We start from the raw sequence: 22,174 nt of genomic DNA, 5'->3' as shown, positions 1-22,174 counted from the left end.
TTACCTTCATGTGCCTATAAGGCTAAGTTGCAGAAAGTATCTGCGGTTTCGAGCTGGAAATTCTCATTATCAGTTCTCTGCATTGCCCTTTGGCTTATCTACTGCCCAGAGTATTCACAAAGGTTCTGGCTCCAGTGATAGCTTACTTCAGGCTTCAAGGAATTCAAATCTATCCTTACTTGGACGACTGCCTGATTCTGGCTCAAGAAAAGGAAGACCTTCTACAGCATCTGGAATATGTTATAGCAGTGCTAAGATGCCTAGGGTATTCTGTGAACGAAATAAAGTCCAGTCTAGTACCCTCTCAAGACATGTGCTTTCTGGGTGTAAGACTGAATACAGCAGCCCAGATGGCCTTTTTAACCCCGGACAAACAAAAGAGTCTGTCACTTTACTTCCATCAACTATCTCATCAGTCCGTGCTGACTGCAAGGACAGTCCTTCAAGCATTAGGGTTCATGGCATCTTGTATTCTGGTGCTTCCCAATGCCAAACTGCATATGAGGAAGCTACAATGGTATCTCAAAATGTATGGACACAGCACTGCCAGGATTTGGACACTGTCATTCAAATAATACCTTGCATTCAAAAGGAATTTTTGTGGTGGGCTCAGGAATGTCACCTAAACAAGGGACTCTCTGTGACCCGGCCAGAGGCAAGTCAGATTCTAACGACAGATGCCTCGGACATTGCTTGGGGAGCTCATCTAAATGGAAAGTGGATACAAGACAAGTGGCCTGCCAGACTACAGCATCTACATATCAACATGAAGGAGATGTTAGCAGTCCAGTTTGCATTAATGGCTTTCAAGGAGTTACTTCTTCCAGGGCAGGTGTTGATTCTAACAGACAACACAACTGTCATGTGGTACATCAACAAGCAAGGGGAACACATTCTTATCCTCTATGCAGGCAAGCAATGATTTTATGGGAGACTGCGCTAAGCTTGCAACTAACTCTTCAGGCAAGGTTTCTGCCAGGAGCACAGAACTCCTTAGCAGATGTGTTAAGCAGACAAATCATGGATCCCCACGAGTGGAAACTGGATCTTCATGTATTTCAGAAACTGACAGTGTCATGGGGAACTCCAGACATAGATCTGTTCGCTTCTCCACTAAACCACCAGCTGCCAAAGTATTGCACAAAGGGGTTTCATCACACAGCTTGGAAAGTGGATGCTCTGTCTTTCAGTTGGAAAAACCTTCATGTGTATGCCTTTCCACCTCTACCGCTTCTTCCAAAGGTACTATTAAAGGTCAGACAAGACAGGCCAAGGATGATTTTGATAGCTCCAGATTGGCCTCGGCAACACTGGTACCCACTACTACGGAGTCTGGTAAAGAAGCCTCCATGGCCTTTACCTCTGATTCCTCATCTGTTATCTCAGAAGGACGGTCATCTGCTCAATGTCAAGCTTCACTCTCTTCATCTAACAGCCTGGCATATTCTGTGTTGAAACACAGCAGGTCTCAACTTCCTCAACAAGTTTTAAATGTGATTATGGAAGCTAGAAGGCCTAGTACAAGGAGAGTGTACGCAGAAAAATGGAAGAGATTTTTATTTTGGAGTACAGCAAAGAATTTGGAGATTTCAGAGCCTAATTTGAGTGTGGCTCTTCAATATCTTACTGAATTATTGGACAAAGGTTTGTCCTTCTCTTCCATAAAGATTCATGCTGCAGCAATTTCAGCTCACTATGATTGTGACCCACCTTTGTTTTCGCATCCTTTGTTCAAGCAGTTTCTTAGAGGGGCAAAGAATATAAGACCCCACGTAGAGCTCCTACTCCTGCTTGGGATCTCAATTTTGTGTTGGAAAAACTTACTCTACAACCTTTTGAGCCTGCAGCTACTGCTGAATTGAAATATTTGTCATGGAAGACTGCTTTTCTGTTGGCTATTACTTCTGCAAGAAGGGTGTCTGAGTTGCAGGCCCTTATGGCAGTAGAGCCCTTTTGATTTTCCATAAGGACAGGGTATCATTACGTACTAATCCTTCCTTTATGCCTAAGGTGGTTTCTAGTGTGGCTTTAAACCAAACTATTCATTTGCCTACGTTTTTGCAGATCCTCAAAATAAAGGGGAAAAGATTTTGCACACTTTAGATGTACACAGGCAATTGCGTTATTATTTGAGCAGGACTAAGGATTTTAGGCAGTCTCAGCAGTTACTTGTTTCTTTTGCTTTGAGTTCACAGGGCAAGCCTGTGTCAAAACAAACTATTTCTAGGTGGATTGGCTTTTGCATTGCATTTTGTTATTCCCATCATGGCAAGGAGATTCCAGCTGGGATTAGGCCTCATTCCACTAGGGCTACTGCCACTTCAACAGCATTTCTAAGGGGTGGCAACTAAGGATATTCTGGAAGCAGCTACTTGGAGTTCAGTGCATACTTTCTCTAGGCATTATCACCTTCCTATATACTCTAAGACTAGGGCTGGTTTTGCCACAGCTGTTTTACAAGGCATGTTGTCAGCTCCTACTACTTTATAATTTGCCAGCCTCCCTTACCTCTGCTTTGGGATTCTACCCAATAGTCAGGACTGCAGCAATGGAAGACGAAGAACATAGTACAGTTTTGTACCTACCATAAATGTAGATGTTCGAGGATTCCATTGCTGCAGTCCAATTTACCCTCCCTCCTTCCCCTCTGTGTTTAGGGGTGGTTGTGTAGGTGAGTTTACATGCTTATATTTTATATATATATATTGTTGTATATATTATACATGTTTTTGGTGCAGGTTGTTTTGGGACTTGTCTTTTTGGGTCTTCTGACATCTGGGGCAAGAAAAGACTGAGGATATGACGCCGGTCATGCGCATTAGTACCCTGACGTACTGACGTCAGTCTAATGCGCCCTGACCGACGTCAGCCTTATACTCTGGTATTCGGGCCGACTGGGACGCGGACTATACCCAATAGTCAGGACTGCAGCAATGGAATCCTCGAACATCTACATTTATGGTAGGTACAAAACTGTACTATTTTTACTATAGTACAACCAAAAAGAGCTTTACCTGCTTCATTCCTATGTTTGATGACCTTTATGAGGTTTTGGTCTGTTGACCTTAAGGTTCGGGTGGTGGTGTAGGGCTGTATTAGATCCTGTAGAGCTGGAGTTTTGCCAGAGAGGTAGAACAGTCTGTGAGCTGTAGAGAGTTGAGTAGTAAGAAGTAGTTGGGGAAGCTCAAGCCAGCTAAGGTGTTTGAGGGAAGGGCAGTGATGGGGTCTACTAGAGGCACCTGCAGCAAACTTGGCAATCTTGTTATAGCAGGATGCCATTCTGTTTAGTTCGCCTTGGCGAAGATTAGTCAGGATAGGGGAGGGATATAGTAGGGTGGATAATAGGTGTGTTCTGGCAATAATGGCTTTGGTATAGTTGGTCATGAATTGCTTGTTCCGATGCAGGAGACCAAGCTTTTTGTTCACATTTTTGATTGTTTGGGCTATGTGAATGTCAAACTTTAGGTTGTTATCAATTACTACTCCTAGAAGTTTTGTGTTAGTTGTTGGGGTGACAGAGGTGTTATCCTTGGAGTTTATGGTGAAATCATTGTTTAGTGCAGGAGCTCTACCAGGACTGAAGAGAAGTAGTTTTGTTTTTTTGGGATTGAGTATACATTTAATGCCAGAAAACCATGATTCAGCAAGAGTAAAGTTATGCTGTGTTGTTGTTTGAAGTTCGCTTAAGGTTGGGGCGGCACATATGATAGTAGTGTCATCTGCATATTGTACTATAGAGGCAGAGGGGGATGTGGCAGATATCTGATTTGTAAATATGTAAAACAGTAAAGGACCAAGTATGGAGCCTTGAGGGATTCCTATGGATACTGGTAGAAGGGAGTATAGCTGGTCCTGCCAAAGAACTGCTTGTTGACGGCTTGATAAATAGCTGTTGAACCATGATATTGTGAGTGAGTTAATATTAAGGGTAGATAGAGCTTTGAGAAGCAAGGTGCGGTTGACCATATCAAAGGCTTTAGATAAGTCTAAGAATATAGAGGAAACAAAAAGTCTGTTGTTTCTATGGGTATTGACTATGTTGGTATATGAGAGTAGAGCAGTGGTGGTACTATGGGAAGTTCGGAAGCCATGTTGAGATGTAGATATAAGGTTATTTTTAGGAGGTATTGCATTAGTTGTGTATGCACTACTCTTTCTAGTATTTTTGATAAATGAGATACAATTGCAATTGGGCGGTAGTTGGGGAGCTCAAGGGAGTTTCCACCTTTGTGGAGTGGAATAATATGAGATATTTTCCACAGGTAAGGTATTTTGCATTTTGCTATGGATCTATTTATGAGGATAGACACAGGGTAGGATACAGTTTCGGCTGTTAGTTGAAGGAAATCAGCAGGAAGTTTGTCAGCAGCTAATGTGGTATGTTTTAGCTTCTTGAGGAGTTTAGTAATAAGTTGGGTAGGAGCTGGAGTGAAGGAAAAGTTAGAGGGAGTCCGTTGAGTGGGAGGGTTAGTTGGGGTTGGAGATGGAGTAGGGCTGGTGGTGTTATTTAGGGTGTTAGATAGAGCTAGGACTGTTTCTGTAAAGAATTTGTTGAAATGTGTAGGGGTGTCCTCTTTGTTGGTTGGAAGCATGGGTGTGGGAGTGCCGGTTTTACCTGGATGCAGTAGTTTTCTTATTGAGGCCCAGAACTTCTGGGGATTATGAACGTTTTTCTCTTGTCAGGTTTTGTAGTAATTGATTTTATCGAGTCGTATAAGTTGTTTGGACTTGTTCCGTAGTGCTAAGTAGTTTTGTTTTGAGGTAAAGGTTTTAAGTTTATGATATTGAGCCCAGGCTCTGTCTCTGACCTTCATTATGGTTTTAGTTTATTTTGTTAACCAAGGGGCATAGTTTGTCTTAACTCTGATGGTTCGGGCTGGTGCATGATGGTTTAGGATTGAGAGAAAGATTGTATTAAAGTAATCTACTGCTTCATCTAGGGATAGGTGTTTTAGGGGAGTCCAGTTACAGTATTTTAGTTCATTGTTTAGGTCCTTGGCTTAGAAGTTTGTTTTATTGTAGACAGTTCTAAGGATGGGTTGTTTATTATGGTGGGATTTATGTCTAATAAGGTAGGTTAGTTGGTGATCGCTCAAATTGTCTGGTAGGCAGCCTGATTGGTGTGCTAAGGTGGGGTCAGACAGAAGTATCCAATCTAAGATGGATTGACGTTTGGATTTCTTATTGACTCTTGTGGGGTTATCTATGATTTGGGTGAAACCATGAAGATTAATATGTGGAGAGGGATTAAATTTGGTACAGTCAGACCAGTCAATGTTAAAATCTCCTAAGAAAATGTTCTCTTGTGGATGGGAGGTAGACATCCAGTGTAGCAGGTTTTCCATAGTGTCAATGTTATTTCCTGGTGGGATGTAGGTACCTGCTATGACTATATGTTTGGTAGGGTTTAATTTTAATTTAGCAAGAATGAGTTCTATATCAGTTACTTCCTGGGATTTGTAGCTAATCTGTTCCACTGTAAGATGATTTTTGACTACACCTCCTCCTTTTTTCCCTATCCTATCTTTCCGCATAATATTATAGCCAGGGGGAGTAATCTCATTATCATGGTGTTCTGGTCTCAGCCATGATTCAGTTAGTATGGCTAAGATTGGTTTATATAAAGTCAATAGGGCATGGAGTTCCTGAACTTTGTTAAGTATACTTCTTATATTAATGTTTAAGAGAAGTAGAGAGGAGGTCGCCTTACTATAAAGAGGGTTATGTATGCTTTTATGAATGACATTGCATGCAAAGAGATAAAAGACTTGTAGAAACAGTCTTTGTACAGAAAGGTCTCCATTCTGGGTCCCAGGTGAGTTGCTCAGAATTTCATTGCTGTTTTTTGTTTAGAGTAAAAGATCCAGAATTACTCTAGCACTAATTCGTGTACTGTCAAAGTTGCTTTTACTGTATGTGGCTTTATGCAACTTTAACCAACATATTTATGCTGAAATGTCTAGTGACTACACCAGAATGAACAGATTTGCTGTCAGTCTCCCTTCCACATTCCACTATTGAACTATTGGCAAATGAAATGGATAATCTGCAACAGAGCATACTATGTTATTAGCCCATCTTTACTTTTAAGTATTTGCTGAATAATCAGTATAGTAATTTAGGCTCATACCTATTCCTTCCTACCAGGCATAGAGAATTCAGAGCTATTCATCCAAGGCTGCTTGATACCCTGAAGACCAGTGGCAAGATGGTTGACAGAGCTCTGAGTGTGTTCTTATCTGCTTCATGGAATGAGCTACCACCATTGGGTATAACTGTAGAAATGCAACCAAATTCATGTCTTAGCTCAATAAATATTTCCTACCTATTCCAATCCATTTACAATCCACCAGACCAGAATAAGTTTAAAAACAAATGTCTGAACTCTCTACCCTGTGTTGTTCAGATTACTTTATTTTGCTCAATATTGTGCTTTTGCATAATTTTTCCTTGTCTTGAATTTTGACTATAATTGATGCTTACATGTTACAGTGATGTATACTATGGTGTCTTATTAGGAGCTTCCTTCCTCAAGTTGACTCTGTGAAAGTTAAGAAAGAAAGAAAAGAAAAGAGATATGAGAAAAATGCAAGAGTTTATTTTATTTTATTTTTTTATTTTACATTTGTTTACCAGGATAGTCCAACTGGACACAGGTCCATTTACAGGGGAGGCTCGGGGAGAAAAGCTCCACAGTAAAGAACAATAAATAGAATAAGAGACAGACAAGCACATATCAGCAATAACAGTCTATACTAATACAACATGGTTAACATGAAGTAGCATTGACAACTTTTAGAGTTATAAACAATGAAACATATTTACAAAATGTATAATAGGAAGGAAGGTGCGAGTTGAATATAGCTGCAAAACTCGATAGATTTCTAGTGAATGCTGCCCCCTCCCAAAAAAAAAAAATGAGCCCACAGAACAAAATGTAACTTGGGTTTGGGTTTCAGGACATTAACATATACAGTGCTATTGTTAGTACACAACTTTGTGAACAGTCAGTTTCTAACATATACCGGAGGTATGCACCCAGCAGCCAAGGATGAGCACCATTCCAATTTTATGTTCTCATGACATAAATCACACTCAGAACTGCTTAGGGAAAGCATGTTGTCAAGATAGGTAGGGAACGCAGTTGTAGAAATTACCTTGTCTGTTACTTTCACCCGAGATTATGCCTCTGGGGTACAGATATACTATATTTTCTGTATGTGTATTCTTACATTTGCCCACAGAAAGTTTAAGGAATGGCTACTTGGGGACTTGGACCTTCCCCTTCAGTGTACACTTATTTCATTAGTCATTTATGATAATAATTCCTGTAGGTTATTGAAATGTGTTGTTGTGCATCTAGATTTTAGTTAGTGGCTGACTGGCACTTCGTGAATGAGGGACAGTAAGATGTCTAACAATTTCAAATAAAATATAAAGACAGCTGGCCGTGGTAGGGGAGATTTCTTCCAGTTAGTTGGGTAGTGGCTCTGCATCATATCTACGAAGTGCTGAAATGAGATCAGCTACTGTGCCCTGATTTCGTCAAAAGGATATGCCCAATCGTAGCTCTGATAACCATGAACTCCTAAAACAAAGGTAAAGATTCTGTAGGTAGACTCATCTGACAGACACATTTTACTGTGAAAGAGAGACAGAAACAACTATAATGTCTTTAGAAGCAGCCCTGATAGATCAGACAGAGATCAAGCTGTAGATGATGGATTGACTTCTTATCAGGGCTTATTCTATATACACATTACATAGTTTAGCTTTCACTTTTATATTTCTTCCTTTTAATTTGTGAAACTTGTGTCAGTCCAGTGATGTATAGCACTTGTTTCTCTGTGCAAATCATTCACTCATTCAGCATGTTGCCTCTGATCACATTCTTTAATCAAAGGTTTGAAGTGCCTAAAATACAGAGAGAGAGAGAGTTTGTGTGTGTGTGTGTGTGTGTGTGTGTGTGTGTGTGTGTGTGTGTGTGTGTGTGTGTGTGTGTGTGTGTGTGTGTGTGTGTGTGTGTGTGTGTGTGCGTGTGTGTATGCGCATGCGGACTTCTGCATCTGTCTATCAGTATTTTTGTCTATATGTATCTGTTACTGTGTGCATGTATGTGTGTGTGCATGCAGGTCTGTGTATATCTGTTACTGTGTGCATGTATGTGTGTGTGCATGCAGGTCTGTGTATATCCGTTACTGTGTGCATGTATGTGTGTGCACACTTGTGCATCTGTCTGTCAGTATTTTTGTCTATATGTATCTGTTACTGTGTGCATGTATGCATTTGTGCTTGCAGGTGTGTGTGTGTGTGTGTGTGTGTGTGTGTGTGTGTGTGTGTGTGTGTGTGTGTGTGTGTGTGTGTATGCGCATGCGGACTTCTGCATCTGTCTGTCAGTATTTCTGTCTATATGTATCTGTTACTGTGTGCATGTATGTGTGTGTGCATGCAGGTCTGTGTATATCTGTTACTGTGTGCATGTATGTGTGTGCACACTTGTGCATCTGTCTGTCAGTATTTTTGTCTATATGTATCTGTTACTGTGTGCATGTATGTGTGTGTGCATGCAGGTCTGTGTATATCTGTTACTGTGTGCATGTATGTGTGTGTGCATGCAGGTCTGTGTATATCTGTTACTGTGTGCATGTATGTGTGTGCACACGTGCATCTGTCTGTCAGTATTTTTGTCTATATGTATCTGTTACTGTGTGCATGTATGCATATGTGCTTGCAGGTGTGTGTGCGCGCGTGTGTGTGTGTGTGTGTGTGTGTGTGTGTGTGTGTGTGTGTGTGTGTGTGTGCGCGTGTGTGTGGCAGGTTGTGCATACATGTGTGGGGGGGGCACTGCATCGGACATAAAATGCTATATTTTATCTATCTACATATATATATAAATATATATATATATATATATATATATATATATATATATATATGCACAGTTTATAATCCCAAAATTCTGAAATATTGAATTTCAGAATCCCAAAATATAAAGCCAAAAGCTCAAAACTCCGAAAACCCAGAAGCATGAATTTCAAAATCCCAAAGTGCAGAGATGTTGAATTAGCACTTCGGGTGTTACGGTGTGTGAATGGATAACTGGAGATTCAGGTAAGTATTTATGTTTAAGGGTTTTGGTTAGGGGCTTTAGTGTGTGTCAGTGTGTTTTGTTACTGTGATGTGTGTGTGCGAGGGGAATGTAGCTTGTATGGTGGTGTTTTCATGTGTTTGTCTGTGTAATGCAACCTTCGAATTAGTATATTTAAGTAGGGGTGGTGTGGGGGGCACAGTCCCCCACATGGGGGTGCAGGGTGGCTTGCCCCCATGATTGGATGTAGTGTAGGTTTGTGTGTGGTGTATGGTTAGTGTAGGAGTCGCGATTTTGAAATTCGCGCTTCTGGGGTTTTGGGATTTTAAGATTTTGGCTTTATGCTGAAATTCAATATTTCATGATTTCAGGATTATAAAGTGAACCTATATATATATATATATATATATATATATATATATATATATATATATATATATATATATATATGCACACACACATATATATATATGGGTGGAAATGTGCTACAAATTTGAATGAGAAAGGGGCAGATAGTACAGTAGACTTAGTCTACAGCAACACAAATAACTGGAAAGGAGGAAAGGGGTAAAAAGTACTTCAGCATACAGACCATTGCAAACGTGCATTTCAGTGGTAACAGTGTGAAATTGTGGATCTAGAGCTGCAAAGTGAAAGGCTGGTCTATTTCTAAGGAGGCAGTGAACCTATTAAGCACTCCATGCATCTTTGTCTCTATAGGAAACAGGAATGAGCAATGATGCCTCATAACTCCAAATGATATGGAAGTTACTGGAAAATCAGAAGATGTTACAGGTACCAGAGTACCAGATACAACTACAGTGGTCAGAAAAGGATTACTGATATTTTTTACATTTTTTTTTTTTAGTTAAAGGGGCTGAACAAATCTGAATGTTGTGGTAAGCATATGGGAAAATAAAAGTATTTACAAAGTACTTGGTAATGAAGATACAGTGCGACAGTGACAGCCTGCGCAGAGAGCAGACATCAACAACTAGCAATATTAAGGTTCTGCTACACTTGGGTTATTACATGATAGCGTGATCGAGCAAGATGAATGTGAATGAAACATTATCTAGCTGGGGTGTACTGTGCTGGTCTACAAGAATATGTTGCAATATCTGCCATTACACAAATATACTTACTAAATTTTAAATGCCTTACTAGCTGTAACATTCAAATGTTTTCCACTCATACCTGTTGCTCTGTACTACATTAGGAATTGCCAATCATAAACAGCCCAGCTAAGCTTCAGCATCATCATTAACATACAATTCAGGAAAGCATTTGAAAACATTATATATATTCTATATTTGTCATGACCAGATAGATCTATTTCAGAGCATTTTTGTATAGTCTAGCTGAAAGTTTAGGTAATACAGCATTGCCATACAATGAACACAGATTATTTGATGATATAATAGCTGATACAATCGCCTCACAGTAAGACGCTGTCCGGTTCGATTCTCAGCTAGAGCGTCTTCTGCGTGGAGACATGCGTGAATGGGTGTACCTTCGTTGAAGGTTGTGTATCAGGGCTGGTAACTCGGCACGTAAAAATCAACTACCAGTCATTAGCAGACCAGAGTTCCGCTGTGGCAACCCCCTAACTGGGAAAAGTCGAAAGACACAAACAAATAGCTGATACAATAACACATTGAAATATATTGAATCAATAACATAATGGAGAAAAACCTGTTCCACAGATTTAAATTCATAATTATTGACCAGGGAGAGTTGGGACAGAGAGGTGGACCACTGGATGATTTTTTAGAAATTTTGGAGCTTAGGTAGCAATTAAAAACTAATGCCACTGTTTACCCAGGTTTAAATTAAACAACTTCCCTGGTCAGTGTTTTAAACTTGAAAGCTACATTTTATTTAAGATAATTAATTGAGTATATATTTTATAAAATAATTTTAATGCTAAACATTTAATTTAGTGTAGTATTTTAATTTTCAAGAAGTGGGCAGTGAGATGCATTTGATACATTGATATATGCATATACATATTTCTTGATTTGATTTGTTTAGGCTAGTCAACACTGTTACTTAGTAGCCTATGTCACCATGGTGATTGAGTAACAAGGAAGTTTATTGGAATTTTAATTGATTGTGAGGGTATATATTGTATTCTTAGTAGAGATTTTATAGTTCTGATGAAGTCTTTTTGTACCCATGATGAAAGGGCTTAACTTCTTGTAAGAAAGTGTTTGTTCTCTATTCTGGTGTTGCCTTCTGGTTTTTTTTTCTTAGTTTGTGTTGTTGAATTTGAATTGGTGTCTATAGGATGGCATCTTATTTATTTTAATTATTTTATTTTTCATTTTCCCTCTAGCATCCAAAAATCCTACTGGGAAAGTAACTGGCATTTCTCCAGTTGTGTCTATGTGGTTGGGTGTGTGGATTTGAGTATGCCTTGTAGATGGACTGCTGTCCCATTTAGGATTGTTCTTTGTCTTCCACCTTTTGCTTGCTACAATGGGCTCCAGCTCAACATGACCATGAATTTTATAAAATGAGTGTGGAACGTGGAGGGACAGAAGAACTGTCAAAGTCAAAGTAAACTTTATTGTCATTCAGATTATACAACTTGTGCATCATTGAACAAAATTCTGTTACTTCTTCTCAAAGTGGAGGCATTTTCACATCTAGACAATCTGTACTACAACAGCTACTACAGACATGACACACATTATTGTAGTAGACTAACTATACATAAAAATTGCATAGAAAGGAGGAACGTTTTGCGGTAATTATTTCACATTTAGGACTGCTGTAATAATTATTGCACATTTAGGATTGCATAAGAATATGAATTAAGAGAATCCCAGTGGGATTATTGCACCAAAGTTATCGCACAAAAATAAGTGATACTACTGTTGGAAATTGCAACAGCTTTTTCAGAGTTCAGAGCTCAGCATAGTGCTGAGTTAGCAAGAGTTTAGTAGTCTAATGGCCTGTGGAAAAAAGCTCTTATTGTACCTGGCTGTTTTGCATCTCACACTGTGGTACTGTTTACCAGAAGATAAATAGGTGAGCAATCCATGGGCAGGGTGGGTAATGTCTCTGATAATCTTGATGGCCCTACTGAGACATCATGACAGGTGTATTTCTCGGATGGCAGGGAGTGTGGTTCCAATGATTTTCTCTGCTAGCTTTACCACTTTCTAAAAGGCCTTTTTGTCCAAGGTGGAACAGTTACCGTACCAGGTTGCAAGAGTGTTGGTTAGTATACTCACTGCTGTACCTCTGTAAAAGATAGTAAGGATTGGGGAGGGGAGGTTTGTCTTTCTCATCTTTCACAGGAAATAAAGGTGTTGCTGCACTTCCTTTACAGTAGTATTAATGCTCCTTTTTAGGTCATCTGTGATATATACCCCCAAGAATGTTGTGCTTTCCACTCTGTCTATTTCATCATGGATTGTTAATATAGAGTGTGTTTTATGCCTTCTTCTGAAGTCGACAATGATCTCTTTGTTCTTGTTCACATTTAGTGAGAGATCGTTGTTGTTGCACCAGAAGATAACTTGTCTAACTTCCTGTCTATAGGCTGATTCATCAATGTAGCTGATGAGACCTATAACAGTTGTATCATTGGCAAACTTGATGATGTGGTTCGACTTGAACTTGGCTCTGCAGTTATGAGTCAACAAAGTGAACAACAGAGGGCTCAATACACAGCCCTGAGGAACTCCCGTATTCTCAGTGATGCTCTCAGAGGTGCAGTTTCCAGTGTGTACTGTCTGAGGTCTATCTGTGAGGAAGTCTGGTATCCAATTGCATAGAGGTGTGTTTATTCCCACTTGTTCAAGTTTCTTTATCAGGAGTTGGTGATCACTGTGTTGAAGGCAGATCTAAAGTCTATGAACAACATTTGCACATAACAATTCTTGTTTTCTGGGTGGGCCATGGATACTTGAAGTGCCATTGAGATAGCATCTTTTGTGGAGCAATTTGGTGAATATGTAAACTGGAATGGATCTAAGGATGCAAGGAGACTGGATGTTATATGGTCCCTGACCAGCCTTTCAAAGCACTTCAGAACCACCAAGGTGAGTGGTATGGGGTGATAGTTATTTAGGTCTGACAGTGTGGACTTCTTTGGAATACATATTATAGTTGTAGTTTTAAAGCATTTGGGTACGATAGCCTGGCTTAGTAAGATGTTGTAGATGTCTGTAAGAACATGTGTCAGCTCGTCAGTGCATTCTCCAAGTACCTGTCCGAGGATGTTGTCAGGTCCAGTCGCCTTCCTTGGGTTCACCCTGCGCAGAGTTCTTCTAACATCAGTAGAGTTGAAACATAGCACTGCATCCCCTTGATTTGCAGGGTCTTTCATTGCAGTTGTGTTACTTCTTTCCTCAAGCCTGTTGAAAAACGTGTTTAGTTTGTTGAGGAAGTCAGTATTGTCAATCGCACTTTGCTGACATGGGCCTGTAAACTGTGATGGATTGTATGCCTTGTTACATTCACCTTAAGTCTCTGAAGTGTTGTGAATCATTAGCTGTGTCTTTTTCCTTCCTTTTGTCTAGAACATAAAATGAGAAGGGTCCATTAAATTAGTTTACTTACCCTGGACATTAAATGAATCAAAAAAGACACATGGCCTTGAATGTTTCTACAAAGTTACCTTTAATCATCCATACATGATCCAGATCCTCACCTTCTAGGGGATATAATCTGAAAAAATAATTACAAAAGAAATATTTTCACCTCCAAAGTTTTCCTATTGTTACATATTTGTAGCTGATTATGCCACATACTCATCACAGTAGTTCTTTACTCAGCCTCAAAGCTAAGAAATTATCAATTATAAATGAGAAAAAGTAGCCCATTGTACAGTGCATGGTCATAACAATTTAATTGAATCTGTCCAAGCTCTGTTGACTTTCAAGAGACCCCATTTTCTGAACAGAGAATCTACTGAGACAGCCTTCCATTATGGACTGACAGAATGAATGTGTTCACCCTCATCTGTGAACAATAACAATTATCTATCTATCTATCTATCTATCTATCTATCTATCTATCTATACAGATAGATAGAAAGACATTACATTACGTTCATTAATGACCCTCAGAAGATGAAGGTTTCTCTACAGATACTTGATGGTTTCTCTAGGTACTGTAATTGTAATACAGGTAGGAATAGTCAGAGAGGGACAAATCCAAAAATAATCATGTAATATTTCTAAATGTCCACTAAAATCTCTACTGATAAAATATGCAGTTATTTATTGGCTATAATTCTGTCATTTCTTTCATCAAATCACACATTTTGGAAAAGACAAAGGAAAGCTATGAGGCAAAATCAGATAGATCAGATGAAGGGTAGGGCTGAACTCAATGGTGCAAAACATGATTAGAACGCAGACTACTCCGGGTAACTGTCTACAGCAGAGTCACAGATTACCAGCATTAATCAGTATCTACAACAGCAAAAATATATAGTATCTTTAGTTTTAATATAAATGTTTTTTTCATAACTTTGGTTACTGCATATAAGGAGCAAGTGCACACAACTAGTCGCAAGCATGTGGATGGTGGTAGGCCTGAAGTGCACTGACTTTAGGAAGAAACACAAAGGACAGTTGCATACAGTCACATTTTACCATTAACCATCATTTTAAGATCTAAAATTGATAGCTTGACAGAATTTAAAAAAGAACTGGTGTTACCATGTATTAAAAGACCGCCCCCTCACAATCTGGATTGCTGCCATCCCCAGAATTTGTGAGGTAAAATCTCAAATGAGAAGACATATTGGTCTTGTCACACAGTCAGACCCAGCAACATGCTGTGAGACTCAGTTACAAGTAGATAATAGGTATTGTGAGGTGGACATCAGATGGCTGCTATGTTCTACAAAAACATTTTTTTTGGAATGCAGTTTTTTACTGTATATCAAAATAATAGCAACGCCTTTGTTGTGAGAGCTATATATAGTGTTGATTATGATATTAAGAACAATTCATGCATACAGCTATATTTTATATAGAAATATTATAGATAGATAGTCACTTCTGGAGACAATTAAGAGACCTAGCCAAGATTCCCAATTGCCCCAAAACACTATCCAATTAAATTAATTGCTCAAGATCACACAGAAGGCTGACAGAATCAAATCCTGTCTTTAAGAAGTAGCATATTAAAAGTTCACAGCCTTAATCCTCTGCCTTGTCAAAAAACAGTCCTGCTTTCTATTTGGCTCTTACTAAGGTTTATGCCCGTATGCCTAAAAGTGAAGTAGTCCATTTCTCAGTGCCATCGGAATGAATAGCAGATTAGGAAAGAGTTAACACTCTGGCTGGATTTGAAATTTCTTTAACATGATAGCCAGCTCCTACAACAGAAAGCAGTCAAATACCCCCAAGTGAAATAAACAAGTAATTTCTATTGTTGTAGCTGGTAGATAAGTAAAATTATATTCTAGTCAGAAGGCCAAACAAACAGAATGTGACATTAAAAATGTAAACATTAATTACACATTTCCTTTCCATAATATTCTCTCAACATTTTGTCACACAAGAATAGATATGTAATTTTTTCAGCTCTGCCTGAAGCAATCAAAAAGAGCTATTATGACATTTTAAAACAATATGCTTACATGCACAATGCTGAATTAAAAAGAAAAGTGAGTGAAAACAAAACATTTTCCACCAGAATAAGTCCTCTAAATGCTACTGTCTGCAAATATTCCTTTGTTGTTTATTTTTAATTAAAATACTGCACTACAGTTTGTGTCCACTTAGAATCACGTTAAACAACACATGCAATTATAGGTTTGACTATTCATTCAGCTGCAGACTTGTGTGCTTAGATTTTTCATCTAACCTATCACTAAACATAATATTCAGCATTACAAGAACTTTTAAATGTTATGGGTTAAAGAAACAAAACAGCTGTCAGAAACATCAGCATGTTAAGTTTATCAAACTCAGAAAAGACAGCATCATTAACAGCCTACAACAGATGGGCATGAAATAAGCAATGTGCACAGTGATATAACGTATATTAGAGAATGGGCTTTACTGTACATCGTACTCCGATTGGAAAGCAGGCGTCCTCCAACAGGTTATTAATGTACAAGTAATGCCTGGTGAAAAATGAGTCCGCCACTTCACGGCAGCTTATCAAGCCGTTGTGGAGCTCGGACTGAGAAAAACTAAATGGCCGCCATTATTTTACACTCGCTAAGCAGTGCTTCTGTTGTTTAGCAAGTGTAAAATGTCAAAAAAGGTGAGTGTCTGTGTGTGTGTGTGTGTGTGTGTGTGTGTGTGTGTGTGTGTGTGTGTGTGTGTGTGTCTGTGTGTATGCATGCATGTCAGTGAAAGTGAGAGCAAGCCAGCCGTTATTTTACACTCGCTAACCCGCGCTTTTGCTATTTAGTGAGTATAAAAGAAAAAAGAAAAGAAAGCATGTGTGAGAGACTGCATGCATGTATGAGAGTGCGAGAGAGAGAAAGAGCGATTGAGTGTGTGTTTCTGTCTGCATGTATGAGTGATTGCATGCATGGAAGCAGAGAGACTGTGTGTGTTTGTGTGTGTGAAAGAGAGAGATTTAGAGAGTGTGAAAGCGAGAGTGATGTGTGAGTGAATGCATATATGTAAGCAGAGGAGACTCTGTGTGAGAGAGATCGAGAGAGAGTGCGACTGAATGTGTATATGAAAGCAGCTGGAGACTGTAAGAGATTGAGAAAGAATGTGTGACGGATCTTGTGTGAGTGAATGTGTATATGAAAGCAGAGAGAGTGTGTGTGTGTGTGTGTGTGTGTGTGTGTGTGTGTGTGTGTGTGTGTGTGTGCGTGTGTGCGTGTGTGCGTGAGTGCGTGAGTGCGTGTGCGCGTGTGCGCGTGTCTTGGCGTGTCTTGGCGTGTCTTGGCGTGTGTGTGTGTGTGTGTGTGTGTGTGTGTGTGTGTGTGAGTGTTTCATTTTATAGGTTCTAAATGTAGAAACTCACTGAAATTACTCCTAGGCCAAGTCACTGACTGCTTTTTTCTGTTGTTTTTTGTTTGTTAATAATATGTTGTTATGTGCTAAAGATTTAAACTGTTCTCATGACTTTATTGTAGCATCTGAGTGACATATTGGGTGACAGGTGCTGACTGGGGTTTCTTTTTTGAGGATAAACTCTTGGCTAGGCTTGTAAGGGCCCCAGGGCCATTAGCCTAGTAACCTCCTATGATCTGTAAGATAATTAGTTATTAGTGCAGTTAGATGGCATGCTATCAGTCTGCTTTGCTAACCTGCAAACTTCTTTACTTGTAATTCTTATATGCAGGTATTGCATCATACTTACTTATGTGAGAGAGAGAGAGGTAGAGGATGATCTTTGCCAGGCCAACCCTTAGAAAATGGTCTCTCTGTAAAATTGTTTTGTTTTACTTACTTATGTATGTTTTAAGTACTGTTTCATTTTTTTAACAAATTTTGGATGTAAAATACTTTCTCCAACACCATTAACATATACTACAGCAAGTATGACACATTAGGCGGAGGAACTGTTTTACATCAAAAATATATTAAAAATAAAATAGAACTTAAAAAAATGCATAAGTAAGTAAAACACAACAATTTTACAGGGAGCCCATTCTCTAAGTGCAATAATGCCCTCCAGGGTGTGTGTTAATGTGTAATTAATGCCCTTCCAGGGGTGTAGAGGCACTCCACCATAATGACTTCCATCATCTGTATCAGCCAGTTAGAATGAAAGGAAGTTAAACACAGTGTGCTATATATTATTTCTAAAATTACAGCTTTGTGACATTCAGGAAGATATTTAATGTATTAATAAATGCTAACAAAAACTTGAATCTAAGTGGTTAAAAAGAAATTAAAATCAAATTGCTTATTTCAATGCTTTCAGTAATCTTTACTCACATTTACAACATTGTTTCACAAATAAGTTTTTAGCCACACTGACTGGGATTTGCAATGATAAAAAGCTTGCATGAAGTCAAGGAAATCAACACAATATAGCAGAAACAACAGAGACTGCAAAAAATGTAACATAAAATACAGTTTTCCAACTTATATGTTATTATATAAAAAATACATTGTGTATCTGAGCAAAAGCAGGTGCTATGGTAGAGTAGTGTAATGTAAACTAAGTTATCATCATGAGTACAGGGATTAGCGACAGCTACTTAAATGCTAATTCATCTAAAATGAGATTAATAGAAAGCAACTTTCCTTGCCTGTGGTTCACCATTTGGACTTGCAGAATTAATATATATAATCAACTCTGAGGTCACAGCAAAAAAGCAGAAAAAGGGCCAAGCCTTGAATACAGTCATCTCATTTGACAAATGTGTGTTTTAGCCAAGTGTAATTGTTAAAGTACCTGATCATTGCGCAAGTGGTAGGATACTTCTGGGCATAATTCGTAATAGAAAATCTGCAATTTTAAAACATCAGAAAGTTGTATAGAAAATTACAGCAAGCAGAAGATGAATGTGGAAGCAAAATAGATGCAGCAGAAAGAATGTGGTGGGTGGAGCTATTGCATCTCTAAATAGCTTGTGGTGACACTGACAATTCAGTGTTAAACCAAAGCTCAGAATGTTATATAACCAAGAACCCCCTGACCATTACAGGGTGGACACACACAGTGTTGGACCTCATCTGTGATATATACCTTGTGGAACTCATACCAACCAGGTTGTGTGACCGAGCCATCCTATTTGTTACCAAAGTTGGATCAGCCCTATGCATCCTAACCACAGAGATATTCTGTCAATCCACAGATGATACAAGAGGCATATGCCAGTGATCAGAATCATAAACACTGGATGCAGATCTTACAGAACATTATATATTGTTCCCTGGTAATCCTCAGGAATGACACACCACCACACAAGCAGTCTTTCCACAAGGTATCAAACCTGATGATTATTCTCATTGTAGTGGTCTGACCCCAATTAGTTGTGAGCACCTTCCAGGAGGAATGGCACATTACCACACAAACATTCTATGAAGTATCAAGCCTGCTAATGGTTCTGTTTGTGACGGTTTGTCAAAATACTTGTGAGCATCACCCAGGAAGAGAAAAGGATGAAACAATTGTATATGAAGGGGTCCTACTCCATCACATTCCATGTAGTGTGGAACGCAGGTGGCATAATCATTGATGTCATCTGCAAGCACCCTGTGAGTAATCCTGATAGACACAGGTGACACATGCGCGCCCTGTGACAAACATTCACTCACAGCAACATGTCGCAGCAATATCTTGTCCGTTAGTACGTGTGCAGAACAGGCATATGCCATACTGCAAAAAAACAAAATGTTATGAGGATCTAGGGGCAACATGGATTCAAAAATAACTGATAAATTATCTCTTTACATTTTATAGGTGATGCCATGTACTGACTTCAGTTCTGGATGATGACATCTATCTGATCTTTGCAGTAGTTTGCTGAGGAGAATTACAGCCAGGCATAGGGCCACCATGTAATTAATACTGAACAGGATGCCTCAAGAGGTGAAGTATGAATGGTACCCCCAAGGCTTTAAACCTCAGAATTGTGGAGTGTTTACATTATGCTCTCCCTACTATTTCCAACAACAGTGTTGAGAACTGGATACGTAGTGATATCAGGATGGAAAATATACATGTGACTCTATATGTATCTTTCCCTCAGGACTTCCTGTCTGTCTGTACCTCCGCACTCATATACCTGCCTAACTGCCTGCCCCTGACTTTCATTGAAACACGTCAGGTAATATAAAAACCCCTAACCACCCTGAATGAGGAAAGAAAGAACTGCCCATTGGCCACACAATTCCCAACCTGAGCTGATCTTCCAGCACTAGGGATGCTAATGGAACCCAGGTCCATATACTACAGATGGGGAATCACTTTCTGCCCTGCCAAGCACTACTAAAATAATTTAACTTTATCACTGGAAGAAAATACCAACTGTTTCAGCAATAGACAGTGGGACTTTACTAGATGAATTTAACACAGTGAGGGATCCAAGACATAAGGAAATGAATGGGAATTAAAAGTAATGAGATGACTGTCACAGCTAAATGAAAACAGGGGCACCTACTGTTTGTCATCAGCCATTTGCTTCTTAAGTTTGCAGGCATCTTTTAATAATTATTAGACTTGGAGAAGAACAGAAAAGTGGTGAGTCCTTCATTTTCATCACTTTTTCTATCTTTTCTAAGCTTTTGTAATCTTGAAGTTGGTATCTATCTATCTATCTGTATATATATATATATATATATATATATATATATATATATATGTATATATATATGTATATATATATATATATGTATACACACAGGCACACACACGAGCACACACACAAGTGCAGTATGTTTGCTTACATATTCAATTGGTCAACAGCTGGAAAGTACAGGGGTGTTCGTTCAAATGTCCAGTTTGTTAAACAGATGTTTTTTCAGACATGTGCTTTCTAATAACAGGTAAGTAGGATGTATATTGTGTGTGTGTGTGTGTGTGTGTGTGTGTGTGTGTGTGTGTGTGTGTGTGTGTGTGTGTGTGTGTGTGTGTGTGTGTGTGTGTGTGTGTGTCTGTGTGTGTGCCCATGTGCAGGTTATGGTTAGATTTAGTGTATGTGCAATTGTGTGTGTTTGTTAGGGTTTGGTTAAGGGTTAGGTAAAGGGATAGTTTCATTTGCGTATGTATGCATGTATACATACATATACACATTGGTGCATATGTGTGTCTGAGACTGCCTTGTTTTGCAATAGTGTTAAAGAAAGTTTTTGTTTTTACGTTAAGGTTTAGGGTTAGAGTTAGAGTCAGGGTTAGCATGCATTACTAAGGTGGTGCAGAGTGATCTTTTTACCTTTTGGTTTGAATACAATGCAAAAGAAGGCAACAAGCTAAATAACTAAGCGGTTTTCATTTTAATTTGAGTAGGAATGCTAATCTATACTTGACTAGAGTCACAACATGACATCATGATGTACATACATACAATCATCTGATGTAGGTACATACATAGCATATACATGCATGCAACACATTTTATGTAATAAAATCATGTATTAATTAGATAGCAGCTATATAATGACCATCTTGTTGTTGTCATAGCCAGTATCAATGTCATTCTGTTTGATCAATTTAAGCTGTCTTCCAATTCTCATTACTTTACATTGAGAAGCAGATGATAATGATGTCATAGAAAGTTCAATAGTGATGTCAGATCAGAATAAACTTCTTCATAGGAGCTACATTAATAGCCCTTCTTGTAGATGGGGTATTGTTTGGTACAGTATCACAATTAGTACCCACATGAGATTACACTTTAGCCAGAGTCACTCAAAAAACTGGGTCACGTCTTGGTTAGAACAGTGTCTCACAGGCTATTTCTCGGGCATACCGTAGCTCTGAATAACAACCAAAATAGTAGACAAGTTAATAATAATAATAATTGCAAATTAGTTACAACAACATTCTAAAGGAATTGCAGCAAGTGACAAGTAACAGAAATTTAATTATATTACACTTTAGAAACACAAGCCAGTAAGAATACAGAACAGTTATTTGCTCACTCAGTGGGAATACTAGAGTTAATATTCAAATGAATTCCTTAATGATAAAAGAGTCAAACTGCAAAATAAAGCAAGTTTGTTTATAGCGTAAAATACTAGAACTCATAGTACCTCTTTCAATCATATCAGTGTTTGTTACACAAGACATTTTCTACTGTAATATTATGATAATTGGCATTCTAACAGTCAAGACAATGTTGTATAATTAATTTGTCCTATTGTTATTTTTAATATTAAAGCAATCAATTTTTAATCTAACAGCAAATTGTCGCTTTGTTTCACTAACGTATGCTAAGCCACACTGGCACACAAATATGTATACCACATTCTAACTATCACAGCAATCTGATCACATAAAGTAAGTTTCATATCATTGTTGTTGTTTGTCTTTCGGCTTTTCCCGGTTAGGGGTTGCCACAGCGGAACTCCAGTCCGCTAATGCTTGGCAGTTGGTTTTTATGGTGTCGAGTTGACAGCCCAACACCCAACCTTCAATGAAGGCACGCCCATTCAACGCATGTCTTTCAAGCGCCCACTCAACCACGGGGAG

Source organism: Protopterus annectens, chromosome 17.part0 (assembly GCF_019279795.1).
Source record: "Protopterus annectens isolate FY-2018-M chromosome 17.part0, PAN1.0, whole genome shotgun sequence".
Classification (NCBI taxonomy): Eukaryota; Metazoa; Chordata; order Ceratodontiformes; family Protopteridae; genus Protopterus; species Protopterus annectens.
Note: the sequence above shows the minus strand (reverse complement) of the source record.